The sequence below is a fragment of the Rhinopithecus roxellana genome, chromosome 9 (assembly GCF_007565055.1).
Source record: "Rhinopithecus roxellana isolate Shanxi Qingling chromosome 9, ASM756505v1, whole genome shotgun sequence".
Taxonomy (NCBI): domain Eukaryota; kingdom Metazoa; phylum Chordata; class Mammalia; order Primates; family Cercopithecidae; genus Rhinopithecus; species Rhinopithecus roxellana.
In genome coordinates, this window is record NC_044557.1 from 98,393,099 (window position 1) to 98,409,241 (window position 16,143).

General features: G+C 47.0%; 1 protein-coding gene across 1 annotated transcript in view; it reads right to left on the reverse strand.

Moving 5' to 3' along the window:
* Positions 1-6,574: 6,574 nt before the first annotated feature.
* The window catches only part of LOC104674800, a 192,689-nt gene continuing 183,120 nt past the window's right edge, over positions 6,575-16,143 (reverse strand). Inside the window, exon 3 of the mRNA XM_030938027.1 lies at positions 6,575-6,853. The gene's annotated coding sequence lies outside the window, so the exon portion shown is untranslated. The remainder of the gene's footprint in view (positions 6,854-16,143) is intronic.

Here is a 16,143-nt window from a genome sequence, read left to right on the forward strand (position 1 = left end):
AATCCTGTGGACATCAAGTACAGGAAGCAATCTTTACACACATGCCTTGTGGCCAAAGACTGGTGCCGGCTTGTATCCCTTGACAGGGAAGCCGGAGCCTGCTGATGCGGTGTCAACAAAGGCCAGGGGGCCAGCATGGCCAGTGTGGTAGTATCAGGCAAGGAGCCAGCAGATGACACCAGGGGCAGGCAAGGCCAGGAGAGGAGTCCAAAAGAGCAAGTGAGGGTCTAAAGGGAAGAAGCCCATCCTGTCTGCATATCCAGGGAGTGGGGCCAGCGGTGAGCAAGAATGACACGGAGAGGGTCAGGAGCTAGAGAGGTCAGGAGCTGGACAGGTCAGGAGCTGGAAGGAGAAACAAACAGACTCCCATTCATTGCCCATTTCCTCGGGCAAGGTTCTGTCATCCTCACAAGCAGACCAAGTGGCTTCTGGTCCATGATGTGGCTGGGAAAACTGAAGTCTGGCTGGGTGTGTGGTGTGTGCCTGTAGTACTAGCTACTCAGGAGGCTGAGGTGGGAGGATCGCTTAAGCCCAGGAATTGGAGGCTAGCCTGGGCTTAAGCAAAGTCCCTGTCTTTAAAAAAATTTTTTTTTTAAATTTTATGTGTGTTTTGAGACAGTCTTGCTCTGTCGCCTAGGCTGGAGTGTAGTGGTGCAATCTTGGCTAACTGCAACCTCTGCCTCCTGGTTTCAAGTGACTCTTGTGCCTAAGCCTCCCAAGTAGCTGGGATTACAGGTGTGTGCCACCATGCTCAGCTAATTTTTGTATTTTTAATAGCAACAGGGTTTCACTATGCTGGCCAGGCTGGTCTCAAACTCCTGGACTCAAGTGATCCGCCCACCTCAGCCTCCCAAAATGCTGGAATTACAGGCATGAGCCACGGTGCCTGGCAAGATTTTTTTTTTTTTTTTTTTTTTTTTTAAGAAAGAAGTTTGACAAGCTGTAAAAGACTCGCCTAGAGTCACATAGGCAGTGGTAGGTGGAGCCTGGGGTAGACCCTAAGTGTCTGACTCTGTTCCTGGTGCCTTTGCTGCATGGCAGGCAGCAGTCCTGACTCATGGGTGGGAAAGGTGAGGATGCCCTCCAATTGGTGTGCATCCCAGCCAGGCTGATTTCTAGGCAGGTCCAGACAGGCAGGCTCCCAGTGCGAGAAGTGCCTTTAGGACAAGTAGAACTGCGGGCACAGACGCAAATGCCTGGGCCTTTCTTCAGGTTCTGTCATAGAACAGACTGCCTGAGGCTGTGCTCAGGACTACAGGCCTCAGAAACCCAGCACTTGCCCCTGCTCTGTCTTTCTGCTCCCAGCAGCTGAATTCTAGGGAAATGTCTCTCCGTCACCCCACCCAGAGACAGACCTGCCAAGCTTTTGGCTTTCAGATTCTCTGCCACATGACTGAGGTCCCATCAGCCTTTTTCCCCAATATGTGACTAGCTTATTCCAGCCCTCCAGGTGCAACAGGGCGTGGGGATCAGCTGGAAAGGCTGCTGCCCCTGTACGCTCTCCTGCTCCCTAAGCCTGCATCAGCAGCATCGGCTCCCAAGACATAATTCAATGACTGTCCCTGAGGATCAAAAAGAGCTACAAGGCCGAGATGGGTGGATCACGAGGTCAGAAGATCGAGACCATCCTGCCTAACATGGTGAAACCCCATCTCTAATAAAAATACAAAAAAATTAGCCGGGCGTGGTGAGGGGCGCCTGAAGTCCCAGTTACTCGGGAGGCTGAGGCAAGAGAATGGCTTGAACCCGGAAGGTGGAGCTTGCAGTGAGCTGAGATTGTGCCACTGCACTTCAGCCTGGGTGACAGAGCAAGATTCCATCTCAAAAAAAAAAAAAAAAAGCCGCGTGGGGCTCCCAAGGAAGGCTTGTCAGCTGTAGACATTGTAGTAGCAGAAGTGAGAAATTCAACAATGAAATGAAAATGAATGCATAATATGAATGCACAAAGGTGCTTAGCTCTAAACAACGAAAAGGATTTTTACTTGCTAAACAGCAGCTTGGCTCCCAGTATACTTTATGCACAAGCATCTTTCAAGAGCCACAAGAGGCAGCACCTGCTCCAGGAAGTCTCCCTGCATGGAGAAAGTCCCCTCCACCATCCTTATATACACCTAGTGAGTATGGAGTATCGTATGTGTGCCAGTCTCCCCACCTGACTGAAGGGCAAGGCCTCATGCTCTTCACCTCTGCCCACCACAAGAATACTGACTATCACAGCAGATTTGAAATGCAAATGCGCTTTTGAAAATTTAAGGCACGATACAAAAGATGATATATGTAGCAGAACAGGAGTACAATTCTCTGCTATGTTCTCAGTTCTGACTTCTCTGTCTTCTCACCAGTCCATACCTTCTCACCCACCTTTCCACCCTTGCATAACTTTCAAATTCATGATAGGAATCACGTCAGTTTCCTTTTCATCGTGTCGTTTATTCTTTCCAACATCTTACTTAAAAAAAAAATTGCAACTGACCTCATTCTTTCCTCTGAACCTTTAAAAAACTTTCTTCTTTTAGTTATTTCTCTGTCTCTTTTTCCCTCTCCTTTCAATTACTTATTCATTTGTTCTTTCACCCTGGGTCAGGCATTATGCCAGATCTTGGGATGTGTAAGACAGTCCTTGCTCTAAGCAATTTCACCAGCAATAGGGGGAACGGGCAGGGGAAGGGGCAAGGGACATTTCAACCCAGTGCAGTAGCCATGGTATAATGGAGCCATGTCATCACTTGCCCGCTGCTGTCCAGTGGAGGAAGTAATCAACTCTGCTTTGGGTGAGGGGCTGGGCACAACTGGGAAGGTGATTCACAGCTGTTTCCCAGGCTGACTTGGTGATAGGTGAAAGGCTGGGGGGACAGCAAATGAAGGACTTCAAAATAACCTGGTACATGGAAGGAATTCTAAATGGCATGATTGATGAATAACTTGCAAAAACTCTCTTGTATTTTGGAGCATTTCTTTCTCAGTGCAAGGCAGCATGCTATAAGCTGTTTTTCTCCAATATCTCATTCAACACATGCAATATTTTCATGAGGTAGGCACTAATACCATCCCTATTTTACTAATGAGGAGACCAAGGCTTTGAGAGGCCGAGTGACTTGTCCAAAGGGAGGCAAGCAGCAAAACCAAGAAAACCCAAGTCTACTGAAGCGCTCAGTCTTAACCTCTAACCCTTTACCCCCTGCACCCTCAGCCTTAGTGTGGAAGGAGCATGAAATTCAAGGAGGTGAAAGGAGGAAGCACAGGTTGGCTGGGAAAGGAGGAAGAGCTCATGTTCTGGATGTCCCGAAGGTGTTTGTCAATCTGACTACACAACCCTCACCCTACCTTTTCCTCTTTTCCCCAAGGCTGTCTCCACATGTTTTCGCAGGACAGCTGGAGCATCCTGCAGCTTCTGCTACAAGTGGGGCATTCACTAGGAGATGGTGGGCTCCTCCCTCCACTCGGGATAGAGGGAGAGCTTCCTAGGCACAATGAATAAGTGGACTAGACTCTGAGAACCAGGTCAAGGTGAGGTTATGGGGAGCCAGCTTCCCAAGCACACTGGAGTGGCACAGGAAGACACGCTGAGAGGTCAAGAACCACAACCCAGGTTGTGCTGCAAGAGATCATCAACTCCAAAAGCTATTTTTGGTTTCACAAGGATCAGGAGGATGAAGTCCCTTACCTTAATTCTCCAATCTCAAAATACTCCAGCTTTAGTTCAGGTAAGGACAGTTCTCAAGTCCATCCAGCGTGCTGAAGGGATATGTTTTTTTCAGATTAAAAGTGTCTAAATCTCAGGTGTAACAGGATTCTAGAAACACATAAAAAAAGGATACATATTAATATTAATATTTACCTTGAATAGATTTGGTAATGAGATGTTTCATTCATTTAAAAGATAAAGACTGCATATTTACTATATGCTGAATGAGGAGCACAAGAAGGAGAAGACATTTAATGAGCAATGTTTATGTGCCAAGCACTGTGTTAGGCATTTTATATACATTAAACCATTTAATCCTATGAGATCGGTTTTGATATCCCCCATTTCTGAAGTCACACAGGCAGCCAGGCCAGAAGTGATGGTTGAATCTTTCTGACTTATAAGCCCCTACCCATTAATCATGTTTCCCTCCCCTACTATAGCGTTTTCATTCACCTTCTTCCAAGAAAACTAGGTAGAGATGAATAAGAAACATACCCAATAACTTCATTCTGAGAATGGCCAGTCCCTGGGTGCCCAGCCCATTTCACACACAGTGGGGATCCTGTGAGCCATGGAGGCTGCATCAGATTAACATTGTCGTAAGTTTTATCTGAGCCCAACACTGTCATCTGGTAACATGTGTTCCGTGGACCTCATGCATTATTCAGGAAACAAAAAAATGTAGCCCCACCACAGATTCTTAACTGATCATCAGGATGGCTAGATGAGGTGGTCAAAAGGGGTGGGACAGTGTGGAGAATGAGGTCCAGGAGCCACCCTTCTACGCTACCCTGAAGCAGCGCCTCGTACTCAGCCTGGGGGTTCAGGCTCTGACCTTCTCCTGTCCTTCCAAGAACCGTGATGCTCCGGGGTGGCCCCCACAGAACACCCCATTCATACATTTACAATAGGGTGCCCTTTTCCCTTTTCAGGCCCCCAACCCCCTATTCTTTGGCAGCCAAATTGTGAATGAGATGAAGCTTAGTCAGCGCAGACTCAGAATAAAGAACCCTGCAAAGTTCTGAAGGGGAATTTGCTCTCAACTCTGGAATAGCTGGTGAAACATCCTTGCCCCACAGGCAAGAACAGAGGGTGGGGGGCTTGTATTCCCCACTTGGATTTCCTCATCTCTCCCCGAGGAACAACTTGGCCATAAGTGTCTTCTCTGAGGCCCTCTGGTTGTCTGTCATATTCCTTCCTTAGATGTGTTGGTATCACGGACAGGCCTGCAATGGTTCTGCAAGCCTCAGAGTCCTCGCCTCCTCCCATTCAGTGCTGGCTTAACGCATCCTGCACTTAGAGTCCAGTTCCCAGCAGCAAAGTGAATTCCCCCTTACCCTGAAAAGTCCCCTTGACTAGCTAGGCACGCAGAAAGATGCTGTCCTCAGCGCCTCTGGGCTCCCCAGTGAGCAGCCTCCCACACGCCTCAGGCATTGTGACTGGGAAAGCACTTTTAGCCTTATTGTCAAAATGCATTTGCTTCATTACCCAAAAAGAGCAGAGGCACAGCCTCCTGGTTGATGGTGGCCTCTTCTCAGGCTTCCTGGGCTGGCATCCCAGTTCTACTACCTAAAGAGACTTTTTAGGACCCTGAACAAGTACTCAAACTTGAGCTCTCTGAGCCTCAGTTTCTCATCTTAGAGGCTTGTTCCTGGTGTTAAGTGAGAATCTTTGCAGAGTTTAGCACTTGTCTCTGGATATTATAAGCCCATAGACATGTCAGCTTTTATTAGTACCACTTAGGCAAATGCTAGAAACTTAACTTCCTCCTCTCCTCCCAAGAGGAAATGGAAAGGCCTCCCCTCTCTCTATCTCACCACAGTGACGTAGTGTAGGGGCTCAGCACATGGGGCCAAGGGAACAAATGAAGGCAGTGAGATTGGGCCAAAGCCTGGGGCTTCAGTCAAAGGTTCTTAGCTCCAGGCCTGGCTGCCACCCTCCCTTCCCAGTGTACTCATCTGTGAAAAAGAGTGGATTCAAACATTACCCGTCTGCCAGGTGCGCTGACAGGATTAAATGAGACAGTGCGTAAAAGAGGCACTCTGTAAACTACCAAGGAAATCCAGCTAATTACAACAACAGCGCCTTTACTGGCAAATTCTGTAGAGGACATTTCACTAAGGACTATTCTCCTGGGACCTCACTGAACACACATACACAGAATCCCCAAGAAGTCAGGAGACAGACTTAACCTTTCTTCCCATTTTACAGATGTGGAAACTAAAGTTCAGAGGAGCTAAGGAGGCTGCCTGACACCAAGAGACAAATCCACAAATACAGGGCTGAAGTGTTGGTTTGCAAGTTGATGTCCTCTCCTCCCTCCCAGGGGCTGGGAAGAGGGGATTGCAATAACCCAGCATGTTGGCTCCTGCAGAAAAAAGACCCTTTTTCCAAGGCAGCCAAACTGATTAACGTTTTTAATTAATGTTTTTAGCCACACACACAAAACAATGTTCCATGGAAATTAAAGAAATTAAAATTTCTAAGCTTCTCCCAGGAGCTGCCAAGAATCCTGGGCAGACCAGGGTGTTTGCAGCCCAGTGCAAAGCAGAAGGTCATAGCCCCACCTGAAAATGCTGAACCTGCTTAACAGGGGGTCACTTCCCACCCACAGAGTGACAGGCCACTAGGAGAGAACTTGCTCAGAAATATGCCAATGCCAATAATTGGTGGGAGAAGCAGGGAGTGAAGAGGAAGGTCTGATGGGAGGTGCTGGAGCCTGGGACTGAAGGGACAGGTGGCTGCCCCCAGTCCCTTTGGCTATCCTTTTACCTGACACAGTTCTCAAGGATGGGATATCCACCTGCTGTGTCATTGACTGAGGTACCTGCACCTGATGTGGCCAAGCAAGCCATGGGCTTTCTAAGGACACTGACAACACTTCCCTGATGTTGCCTGGGACTGCAGAAAGTCATGCTGGGCCCAATGCTGTCCTCTGATGTCTGAAGAGCCTGAGTGCCAAGGCCAGGCAGACTCAGGATCTCCGAGGCTCCCAGGAGGTTCGGGACAGAGGTGTGTTCTGTGTTAACATCTGTTCTCCTCTGCCAGCAGAATATCAAGCATGCCACAGTTTCAGATCATCCATTCCTCTCCACAGGCCAAGAGGCAGGGCTGTATTATCTTCCTTCTCCAATCGGAAGGTGAATTGCACAGGGGCTAGGTAACCTGAACAAGGACAGGCAGTCCCACATGTAAGGTAGGTCTCTGTTGGAAAGACGGAGAGACCCAGGGTATAACACACAACACTGACTAATCACCAGCTCTGCTACCAGCAAGGTGGCTCATCCTGCACAGCTGCTGGCCTTGGATGCCACCAGAACGTGGCTCAGGCAGTGGGGCCAACTGGGTGGGCAGATGGCAGCGAGGACTAGCCACCAAGGGCTAGGGTAGAAGCCCTTGGCCACTTGGCAGGAGACAGTGAACAAGCTTCAAAATGAGCAACAGCACTTGGGTTCATGATGTAAAACTCATCAAAACACCATCGCCCACTGAAAATAGACCACGGAGGTAGACTAAGGTACCTTCAGGAGCTATAGATGGCAGACAGCGGAACTGTTTTCCCTGGGAAGCTCCTGAGTGCAAGCTCCAGCTTTGGGATATGTTCTTTCCCTCTGGAGAAGGCCCCATAAAAGGACACAGAAACAGATGCTGCTTCTCACAGGGAGTCAGCAGAACCTGGCCCCAACGCTTGCTAGATTCTATCAAATTCAGCAGGCTGAGCATGGGGTGCAGGGCGGGGTGGGAAGTGCATAGTCTGCCCAGCTCTGAGCCAGTCCCCGCCAGTTAGGAACTGTGTCAACATGGGAAGTCAGTCAAGCCTCTCTGGTCTTCATCTGTAAATCAAGGATTTAAAAAAAAAAAAAAAAAAAAAAAAAAAGCAGCTACTCAGTCAGGCACGGTGGCTCACACCTGTAATCCCAGCACTTTGGGAGACTTAGGCAGGAGGATTGTTTGAGGAGAGAAGATCGAAACCAGCCTGGAAGGTTGGGCGCGGTGGCTCATGCCTGTAATCCCAACACTTTGGGAGGCTGAGAGGGGAGGATCATGAGGTCAGGAGTTCAAAACCAGCCAGGCCAAGATGGTGAAACCCTGTCTCTGCTAAAACTACAAAAATTAGCCAGGGGTGGTGGCAGACACCTGTAATCCCAGCTACTCAGGAGGCTGAGGCAGGAGAATCACTGGAAGCTGGGTGGCAGAAGTTGCAGTGAGCCGAGATTGCACCACTGCACTCTTGCCTGGGTGACAGAGTGAGAATCTGTCAAAAAGAAAGGGAAGGGAAGGGGAGGGGAGGGGAGGGGAGGGGAGGGGAGGGGAGGGAAGGGAAGGGAAAAGAAAAGAAAGGAAGAAAGAAAGAAAGAAAGAAAGAAAGAAAGAAAGAAAGACAAGAACAGAAAAGAAAGAAAGAAAAGAAACGAAAGACAGAAGAACCAAGAAACTGAACTGAAAGCAGGAAAGGAAGAAAGGAAAGAAAGAGAAAAAAAGCGAAAGCACTCCGAAGGACAGGAAAGAAGCAAAAGCACAGAAGGAAGGACTAGAACAGAGAAAGGAAAACAAAACAAAAGAAAAGGAACCAGCCTGGCCAACATGGTAAGACCCCCGTCTCTACTAAAAATACAAAAAATAGCTGGGAATGGTGGCGCATGCCTGTAATCCCAGCTGTAATCCCAGCTGCAGAATGCTTAATACAATCTCTGGCTCAGAGTGGGTGCTTGATAAACACTTTGTTATTCTCAGATTCTAATTGCTATCCTTATTCCTGTTGCCTGGTAAGCAAATTAGGTTTCAGAACAGATAGTCTGGATTTGAATCCTAGCTCTGCCACTTGCTGAGAATGTGACCATAGACAAACCATTTTACTTCCCGATGCCTCAGTTTTCTTATCTACAGAAATGTGGATGTGACCACCAGCCACAGGGGACCACTGAATAAAAGCGAGTGGTGTGGTATGAGCTTTCAAAAATAGCAGTCTCAACCCAAATTGAGGACCGTTTCTACAAAACAACTTACCTGGACTCTTTAAAAATGTCAAAGTCGGCTGGGTGCGGTGACTCACGCCTGTAATCCCAGCACGTTGAAAGGCCAAAGCGGGTGGATCACTTGAGGTCAGGAGTTCGAGACCAACCTGGCCAACATGGTGAAACCCCGTCTCTACTAAAATTACAAAACTTAGCTAGGCTTTGTGGTGCACACCTGTAATACCAGCTACTCGGGAGCCTGAGGCAGGAGAATCACTTGAACCCAGGCAGTGGAGGTTGTAGTGACCTGGGATCAAGCCACTGTACTCCAGCCTGGGCCACAGAGTGAGACTCTATATCAAACAAAACAAAACAAAAAACTCAAAGTCAAGTATAACTGGGGAACATGAGACACAGTCACTAAATGCAATAATGACCCACAATTGAGAAAAAAAATAGTCAAAAAGGACGTTACTGGGACTACTGATCAAATTGTGTGTGGCCTGAGGATTAAATAATACAATTGCGGCAATGCTACATTTCCTGAGTTTGATGATTACACAGTCGTTATGTAAAAGAATGTCGTTATCCTTAGGAAACACACACTGAATATTTAGGGATGAAAGGGCATGTCTACAACTTACTCAAATGGGTCAGGAAAAAATAGTGTATTTGGTGGGTGGGGGGTGGAGTATGAGTTAACAACTGATGATCTGGGTGTGCAGCAGTTCTTCATATCTTCATAATTTTTTTCTGCAAGTTTGAAATTATATTAAAATAAAGAAGGACCACAAGCTACAGCACAAGAGGGTGAGAACCACCCTGAAGGGCCTGGAGTATTAACTGTCCATGCAAGCAAGAAATCAAAGCCTTCCTCAAAAAACCTGTGTCACCTGAATTACAAATGTTAGGATTTATTATGTAGAAAACTACAAAGGGCAAGGCTGAAATTTCATTGGAACCACCACCTCTGTCCAAGAAGAAAGAAAAATGGATGGCTACTACTGTTCCTACAGCCCAGGGCAAGGCTGACAGGGCCATCAGGAAACAATTAGGCCACATCCCTAGCCATCCAGCAGCCTGGTGCATAGGTGAGCTGGGATTTGACCCCAGGCTGCCTCAACATGAGGCCAGAGGAGGGCAGGTACTCCAAGTCAAGCAGCAGCCAGCCTCAAGATCAGCCCTTCCTCTGAAGCCGAGGCCCCACACACTGTAACGCTGAGCCCTTAATATGGCTGCAAACTGCACGGGAGCCCAGACCCGCGTCTCCCTGCCCTGTGTACTCCCACCACACTGCCCCCAGCGCTGTGCACAACAGGTGCTCAACACTCGTCTGTAGATGGACTCATGGACACACATCTTCTTTTCAATAATGCACAGACTCTTTCAGGAAGAAGGACCAAGAAACCTGCAACAACTGCGTCCCAGGGAGGAGAAACAGCAGTCTAGGACATGAGGGTTGGCAGTCTTCATTGGAAAACTTTGTATACCTTTTGGATTTCGTGTCTTGTAAATGCTTTACTTATTCAAAAAGTTTTGTGTTGTTTTTCTTAATTATTTTAATTGATTCATTTATTTAATTTATTTATTATTATTTATTTATTTATTTTTGTAGAGGCAGAGTCTCACTGTGTTGCCCAGGCTGGTCTGGAACTCTTGAGCTCAAGCCATCCTTCCTCTCCTGCCTCCCAAAGTGCTGAGATCCCAGGCATGAGCCACTGCACCCAGCCATTTTGTTTTGTTAATACAAAAGGAAAAAAAAGAAATTGACAAAGTTACCTGTGTCAAAGTTACCTGTGAGGCTGCCATGTGTGTGAAGCCGTGAGTAATCCCACGCTACTTAATGCTGAGTCCCTGGCACACAGCAGTTGCTCGCTACGCTACACATCCTCCTGTTTTCAGAGGGTGAAGAGACTAGAATGATTAAAGACTCAGAGTCAGCAGCATCACTGATTTTACTGGAGTGTTTAGATTTGATCACCAAAAGTCCAGTCCTTATGTTTCTGAAACGCTCGAGCTGCTGTTAAAACAAGGTCGGAAAGCCAGCCTCAAGTAATCCTAACATCGTTACCCAACTCCAATAGGTGCCAGAAACTGTGAAGATGTTTTCATCCCTACAACAAGCCAAGAAGGTGGGTAGGTGCTCATATTATCCCCATCTTACATCTCAAGAAACCAGGTCACAGAATGGTCACAAAAGGCACCCAAGACCTCTTCAGAGGGAGAAGCCTGGTAGGTGAGGGAAGGAAGTTTAGTGCCAGAGACTGGGCTCCTAAAGTTTATACATCCACCTTGAAGGGAGTGTGAGGACCACCACTGTCCCAGGAAAAAAGCATTTTGACTCAGAGAACCCTGGGTTCCAAACCAAGCTCCCTCCAAAAGCCACAGGTGTGGTCAGACAGCCTTGGTGGCACCACCTTGTGTGAGGACTGAAGAAGATAATATGTGAGGAAATGCTTTGGAAACTGTAAAGTGCCATGCAAATCTCACCATAGAAACAGAGGATGCAGCAGGGGTGTGGGGAGGAAGGAGGCATCTGGAAGTTCAACCTTACCAGGAGGTTTTCCCTGAGCCATTAGGAGTATTTCCCCTCCTAGTCTTCTACCTCAAACTTTCCTTTTTGTACTACTTACATTCAACTTTCCCTCAAAAACATCCTCCCACTTCAGAGGTGTTAAGTTATTAAGCCAGCCCTAAATGTAAATAGTTTTCATTTCTCTAACCCCAAAAACCTCCTTCCCGCCAGCATGCTTTGGTCTTGTCACCCAGAACATCAAAGCCATTGTTTTCCGTAAAAGCGTTCTGATCACTTGGGTGACTTGTGCAGATAAACACCACCCACCACATGCCAGGCTGTGCAGCACCTTCCTGGTGCCCTGTCAGGAGGTGAATGGGCCAGGAAAAAATGCCAAACTCTACTGGCAAATGCTTTGCACATGGTCACATGCCCTGCACCTCTCTCCAAGTTTTTTGGGTAGCCTTGGCCAGTCCCTTCCCCACCAGGGACCTCTTGCTAAGGAAGGAGGTTGGACCAAGCAATCTCTAGTTCTCTTTGAGATGTAAAATTCACTGATTCCATCTCATCCTCCCTGCTCAGAACTTCCTGAAACATAACAGTTCGTACACACACACACACACACACACACACACACACAGAAGCTAAGTAACTGCGTACAAGCTGGGCTCTAAGCCTGGGCACGGTAGCTCACGTCTGTAATCCCAGCACTTTGAGAGGACAAGGTAGTGGATCTCTTGAGGTGTGAAGTTCGAGACCAGCCTGGCCAACATGGTGAAACCCCGTCTCTACCAAAAATACCAAAAAATTAGCTAGGTGTTATGGTGGATGCCTGTAATCCCACCTACTCAAGAGGCTGAGGCAAGGCATCAGTTGAAGCCAGGAGGTGAAAATTGTAATGAACCGAGATTGCACCACTGCACTATACCCTGGGTGACAGAGCGAGACTCCGTCTCAAACAAAATAAAAAAAAAAAAAAAAAAAAAAAAAAAGAAGCTGTAGTTTTTGGTGACTCACAGAGGAGAAAATATATTTTTTCCACTTAGCTCAAAAGAATGGTTCCTCCATTCTTCAATTACTCAAATGATGTAATGATGTAAAGTCACCAAGCCAATGGGGCACCTGGGGAAGTTCCAGGCTCCTGGGAGTTCAAACATCAATGAAGATAAGCGAAGCAGGGAATTTCCCACAGTGGACAGGTGCACCCAGAGGTGGGCTGCAACAGAGAGTCCCCCTCCCTGAGAAAACATCCCATATCCGTTCAACTCTCCAGATCAATAAGCCACCTTCTAGGGAATCCAAGAAACACTGAGCCCAACGCTGGCCCAGAGCCCATCGTCCAGGAAGTCACGCCCCCAGTATGAAGGTTGTCTCTTCCAGGAAGTCAATGTTGAGCCACCGCTCAGCCCAAACCCCTAGACTATAACCTCCATAAGGGTAGCAATCGTGCCTGACATGTCATAGGAGCATAATACATCATAAATATTTGCTAAATGAATTACTCACAGTGCTTCCATAAAGCTTAGGTAATTCCATTCCCCAAAATACTGGGTGCTTTTACGTGCTAGATACTGGGGATAAAATGACAAACGAAGCAGATATTTGGCCAGGCACAGTGGTTCACACCTATAATCCCAGCACTTCAGGAGGCTGAGGCAGGAGGATCACTTGATGCCAGGAGTTCAAGACCAGCCTAGGGAGCAGAGTGAGACCTCATCTCTACAAAAATATTTTAAAAATTAGCCGGATGCTGTGGTATGGACCTGCAGGTCTAACTACTTGGGAGGCTGAGGTGAAAGGATGGCTTGAGCCCAGGAGGTCGAGGCTGTAGTAGGCTATGATCATGAGGATGCACTCCAACCTGGGTGACAGAGCAAGACCCTTTCACTAAAAACAACCACCACCACAACAAAAAAACAAAGCAGATGTTTCTCCATCCAGGCTTCTTCTAAAGCAGTTACTAAAGTGCTGGCAGATGACCATCAGCTCTCGGCCCTCTCTGGGAACTGCCTTGGCTGAATACAATCACCTTGTTCAAGATTAGGCATCCTTTGGGTTGGGGTGGGGGACACATGAAATGACTGATCAACCCTCACCTCAATTCAGGACAATTCTGAAGGATCAGTCTAGCTCCCAGGCTCCCCTGGCATTGGCCTTTGTTGAGACATAGTTACAATTCCACTTCTCCCTCTGCCCAACTATGGTTTCTTCCCCTTCAGTTTCACAGCTGTTGATCCCTAAGGAATCCCATAATAAATATCCTACTTGCTAATCTACATCTTAGCATCTGTTTCCTGGAGAACCCAGCCTGCATCGCGAAGGTTCATATGACAGATGTTCAGGCCTTGTGCCACCAAGATGAAGGTTCCAGGACCAGGAGGGCAAACATATCATAGCAAATGGGAGCTACTTTGTGGGAACACCTTGATGACAAGGATGCAAAGCCTGGGCTCAAGGCTGGGATCAACGAGCAAGGGTAGTGAGCAGTGTGCAAACACTCGTGATTGTTTGAATGAATGAATGAATCCCAGCTCATTGAGTTAGAGACCCATTTTCTTCAACTTTATTCACTCAGCACCTAATATAAAAAAGGAGTTTGGTAAAACTTCTGTTGGGTGATTAGATGATGACTAGATGGACAAATAGATGAACTTACACATTTGGTTGAATTTGTGGTTAGACAATAAATGAAAGATGATTATTTGGTACAGGTTAAACTGTGTCATTTGTGTAAAGTATTAATCACAATGTCCAAATAACAATAATGCTAAAAATGGCAACTGCCAAGGCGGGAGGGTCACTTGGGGCCAGGAGTTTGAGATCACCCTGGGCAACATAGTGAGACCTACACACACACACACACACACACACACACACACACATAAAAAAAATAGCAAGGCAGCTTGAGTCTAGGAGTTCAAGAATACACTGAGTTATGTTTGTGCCACTGCACTCCAGCCTGGGCAACAAAGCAAAACCTTGTCTCTAAAATAATAATAATAATAATGGTCTGGGTGCGGTGACTCACACCTGTAATCCTAGCACTTTGGGAGGCTAAGAAGTGTAGATCACCTATTTTCACGAGTTCTAGACCAGCCTGGACAACATGGTGAAACCCCATCTCTCCTAAAACCACAAAAAATTAGCCAGGCGTGGTGGCACGTGCCTGTAATCCCAACTACTCAAGAGGCTGAGGCACGAGAATCACTGGAACCCAGGAGGCAGAAGTTGTAGTAAGCCAAGCCCGCCTCTGCACCCCAGCCTGAGCAACAGAGCGAGACTCCATTTAAAAATAATAATAATAATAATAATAATAATAATAATAATAAACAAAAAGATGACAACTAAGCCTGGATGTGGTGGCTCAGGAATGTGCATTGGGAGGCCAAAGCAGGAGGATCACTTGAAGCCAGAAATTTGAGACCAGCCTGAGCAACATAGTGAGATCTTGTCTCCACAGAAAAAAAAAAAAAAAAAAAAAAAAAAAATTCTTTTTTTAATTAGCCAGGTATGGTGGTACACACCTATAATCCCAGCTACTCAGGGAGACTGAGGCAGAATGATTGCTTGAGCCCAGGAATTTGAGGCTGCAGTAAACTATGATTGCACCACTGCACTCCAGCCTGGGTGACAGAGCAAGACCCTGTCTCTTAAAAAAAGAGAGAGAAGTAAGCTACTCATGGAGAACTTCCTATAAGAGGTAACTTGTGATCAGCAGCTTGAAAGAAGGGACATTGTGCAGTAGGCATACAAGAGAAGAGAAGAGCAATAAGACATTAGCACATAAGCCCTGACTCTGCTCTGCTCATCAGATGCTGTGGTAAATATAACACTGTCACTAGGATAGCCCAGCAATGCATGGGGAAGCATGCTGTCACCTAACACCCATCACTACGGATGTGGATGAGAACATGCCTGCAACCAGGGTAGATGAACAGTTGACAGAAGGCACCGAACTTACAACTGTGGTTTACAGACTTAATCCTATAATGATAAGAAGCCTTCAAGCTTATGGAACTAAGGTGTTGGGTGACAGCTAATACTGCAAGTATCAGAACTGATACAAGATGTCTTTTTTTTGAGACAGAGTCTGGCTTTGTTGCCAAGGCATGCGGTGACATGATCTTGGCTCACTGCAACCTCCGCCTACTGGGTCCAAGAAATTCTCCTGCCTCAGTCTCCCGAGTAGCTGGGGTTACAGGACTGTGCCACCATGCCAGGTTAACTTGTTTGTATTTTTAATAGAGACGGGGTTTCACCATGTTGGCCAGGCGGGTCTCAAACTCCTGACCTTAAGTGATCTGCCCACCTCAGCCTCCCAAAGTGCTGGGATTACAGGAGTGAACCACCATGCCCAATCAAGATTTCTTAAATAATCCAACCTTTGGACTGTTCATAGTTTCTTCAGGTATCTCCTGCAGTAGATGGGGGCTTAGGAAGTACCTGGAGCCTCCTTTCTGAGAAAACAGCTTCAGGGGCAGAATCCACACTTGAGAAGCCCAGACTCCAGCTTCAGTTTCCCCCCAGAAAATGTACAGAACCTGAGGGCCATCCTCATTCAGATGCCCACCAGACCTACAGGGCATCCTTATTTCTGAGGGTGATCCCTGGAGAAATAGATGAGAGAATTAAGGACAAGGGGAATAAATTAGAGGCTGGGCTTTGTGCAAACAAGAGTAAGTGATGAGGACAATAAGAAAGGGATAGTACAGTTTGGTTGGGAAAATTATAAAACCAGTGGCATCACAGAGGCTATTTGCTAAGTGGTACTATGTATTCTAGAGAACACTGATGCTTTTAGCCTATTAGTACATATTGTGGATCTGGGATCACCTAAAACACCAAATACTGGGGCTGTCAGAGATAGCAGGTGGGATGACAACTCAAAAAACCAAACTCCAGGGCAGGCTGGGATGCTGTGTGTCAGGCTAAGGTCACAAGTCACAAAGAGGCAGTAAAGCTCAGAGCTGAAGCAGACAGGCTTT